We start from the raw sequence: 3,559 nt of genomic DNA, 5'->3' as shown, positions 1-3,559 counted from the left end.
GCCACTATTACAGAAGCGCTTAAGGTATTTTAATGCAAATCAATAAACAGCGAGGCGAAGAATTGCAAAATTGAGCGCAAAGGCATCATAAAGAAGAAAAAAGCAAATTTGATCATAATACATGTGCGAGTGTGGCAGCATTTCGCTGCATCGCACGAAAACCGAACCGTTGCCTATTGGGATATGTTAGGCCGTTCAGAATGCAATAAAAAACACATTTTTAAGTTTCAATTGAAGGTTATTTGGTCTGACAAGACTAAATTAATCGTTTTCAATCAGATGGCCGGGCATGGTATTGGATCAAAGACCCAAATTAAGCCTAAGCGCATTATGTACTGCAAACTGTGAATCACAGTGGTAGGATCTTAATTGTTTGGGGTTGTATTTAAAAAATTTTGTTGGTCCGTTAGTACGCATTATGCGTAAGGAACCGTATCTGTTCATATTTCAACAAAATTTGCATGTAGTCGAAAAATGAGAGTTTCTGCTGAAAAATCACCCAAAACATACCTCATATGTTCGCAAAGACTGGATACAAAAGCAAAAATTTGCTAATTTGAAATGACCTCCACAAACCGCGGACATGAATCTCATCGAGAATTTGCGAAATCAACTAAAACCACAGCTTAATAAGTATCAAAGGCCGTAAAATCGAGTACATGAGCTGTGAAAGCAAACTAAGGATATACCTCCAGAATTTTTACAAAGATACAAATAAGGTATGCCAAATCACATCCAGGAACTGAAACAGGCAAAAGAGTACTGAACATTGTGTTAGTAGTTCTTTTTTTCGTGAAAATTGTTAAAAAGCTCTTAAAAATATATGAGTGCAAAACTGTAACATCTGCCTTAATTTACATTTTTGTCTGCTGTTTTTTTATTGTTGTTGTATTGACTTCAAATCATGATGAGAGAGGGAGTAGGGATGTACCAACAAGAATATACAGCAAAAGTATGAAAGTCGTTAGAACTTGGAAATATAGCGGTGGCTGAAACAAAAAGTGTTAAACCATGTTACAGCTTTGCTCGTCACTGTAGGTGTGCCCACAAATTAAATGAATTTAACTTTTTGCTTTGAAAATGTACCTGTTTTTTAAATTTGCCCATATACATAGAAGAAGATTATTGTTTTCCGTCCCTGCCTATTTATTTCCCTATTTAACAAGATCTTATTGAAATAAATGAAATGAAATAAAACATAGGTGTGCCCACAAATTAAAAAATTAAACTTTTTGTTTTGAAAGTGTACCTGTTTTTTAGATTTGCCCATATACATAGAAGAAGATTATTGTTTTCCGTTCCTGCCTATTTATTTCCCTATTTAATAAGTCGTATTTTAGTATTTTATTTTTTCAAAAACCACTGGCTTTGACAGCCGGAGTTGCGGGCTTAAATCCCAGTGAACTCGATAAATAAGTCTATTGAGGTGTTTTCCGAAATAGCAGCTATAGTCTCCATCATATCGCACACCGTCTTCAAAAGAGTCATAATTCAAAATTTGGCATTTTTGAGATTATGCGCTAAAAATGTACACAGAGCTTTTATTTACCTTTCAGAAAATGCTGGAGAAAATTTTTGTTATAATTTGTTTAAAAAAACCTAAGGTAAAGTCGCCCTTGCGAATAACTTAGGGATATATGTTTGGTTTAATATGCATAAGCTTTTTTTTTTGTAAACCTTTGTTATCATGTGCTAAGAAATAGTTTTTCGCATTTTCTGACAAATGTATTATTTTGAGTTGTGACTCTTTTGAAGATGGTGTGCGATATATAAATTGTAGTTGTTTGTTTTCAAAAACGGCCTCAAGCTCAATAAAATTGTTGAATATAAACCACAAATGAATGCAAAAAATGGAATGAGATTGGCGTCAGTTTGGTGGCGATGTCTATGTTCTTGTCGGTTGGACGCCGACACTGGCGACTATTCGAATGGCGGCTGCAACATTCATCTTACTCTCACCGGAAATACTAAGTCAGTCAGTCAGCATGAGCCAGTATATGCGCTCCTAGTAAGTGAATTGCTGGATGTAAAGGATATTTGTTGTTATTGCGAAAACTGCATCGCAAACATTGCAACAGTGGAGAAACTTCCGTCAAAACTCCTTTACAATGGTTCACAGTTTTTCGCTTCAGTTTTTATTTCTTTATCTAGTTGTTTGCAATTTTTCTTATTTGTGCCAATTCTTTTATTTTTTTATGTTATATTTTATTGCTTTGTTAGAATAACTTTTGCACTCACATTTGAATAAGAAATAGGTTTTTCATTCTCAACAGGACATTTCAACTCATTCGGGCCTTACCATATATCCCAAATATTATACATTTTTGTACACACATACACGGCTTCCATTACTCGCCGTACTTTTTTAGCGATTATAAAAACTTCAAAGAAAACTTTTTGCACATACATACATATGGGCGTAGTCAGGTAGGGGCCGGGCTACAGGTATGTAGAGCTATGAATGTAAAAAATACGTGAGCGTTTAGTTGAGATACTCGCATTTGACCACTATGTTCTATACATTTCCCAGTACTGTAAAGCTTTTGCCTTTCACCTGGACGTGACCAGAAGTCATTCGTTTGCTTACGGTTCAAATCGCAGCTAACTTCGTCCGGATATTTATGTATATGCGCGTATCCCCTGGTTAGTAGCCAAACACCAGTTGGGAGGGAGGAAAAAAAACCATGTCTCGCATGATATCCCCTTTTTTTTGATGACGATCACGGCAAACGCAGAAAGGACTATGATTAGAGGGTATGCATCTAGAATATTCGGATTAGCGTTGCCAATTTTGATACTTTCGTACCAAAACTGGTACTTTGAAAATTATTTGGTACGTTGGTACGTTGGTACGTTGTTTTTGATTTTGGTACTCTTTCTCAAAGTTCGGGAAAACAATTTTTTTTTTATTTCCATATATTTTTAAGAGTTTTCTTTATATTATTTTCATCCGTAAATTAAAAGTCCAATAATTTAAACGACAGCGTCAATCAATTATATAAATAGGCAATCATGTTTCCTTTACACACCTTTTACGGCCAAACTATACTTCTAAGGTATAAACAATTTTATATCATTAGAAAGGTATTTTGATGACCATGTGCAGGCAATTTTTCAAATTTCAAATTAGCTAAACATAAAGCGAAAAAATCAATTAAAAAGTGACAGCAATACTAATGCCGTACATGTACAAGGTTGGGGCGGAAATGCCTCCTAAATGTATGCTTTAATATTGATACTGAATTACAGAAACGTGCAGGTTAGGAATAAGATGTATGTATGTATGTATGTACATGAATAGATTAGACTCAAACAAGGAAGAAGGTAAAGTTGAGTATGGACAAGAAGAAAGGGATAAATACAGAAATTAAAATAAAAGTTAAGAAACCTAAATATAAAGATAAAGAGGAAGGAAAAGTTAAATACTTAACCTAATAACAATGGTGGGGGTGAATATGTAAATGAAGAAAAGAATGGACATATCTAGATCAGGATAAAGGAAAAGATAAAGATGAAGAAGAAGATGCAGACCAAGACGAGGAAGAAGATGAAGATGAAG

This window comes from Rhagoletis pomonella, unplaced genomic scaffold (assembly GCF_013731165.1).
Source record: "Rhagoletis pomonella isolate Grant_MI unplaced genomic scaffold, Rhpom_1.0 Rhpom_scaffold_00173, whole genome shotgun sequence".
NCBI lineage: Eukaryota > Metazoa > Arthropoda > Insecta > Diptera > Tephritidae > Rhagoletis > Rhagoletis pomonella.
The sequence above is the reverse complement of the archived record's forward strand: the minus strand, read 5'-3'. Positions refer to the sequence as shown.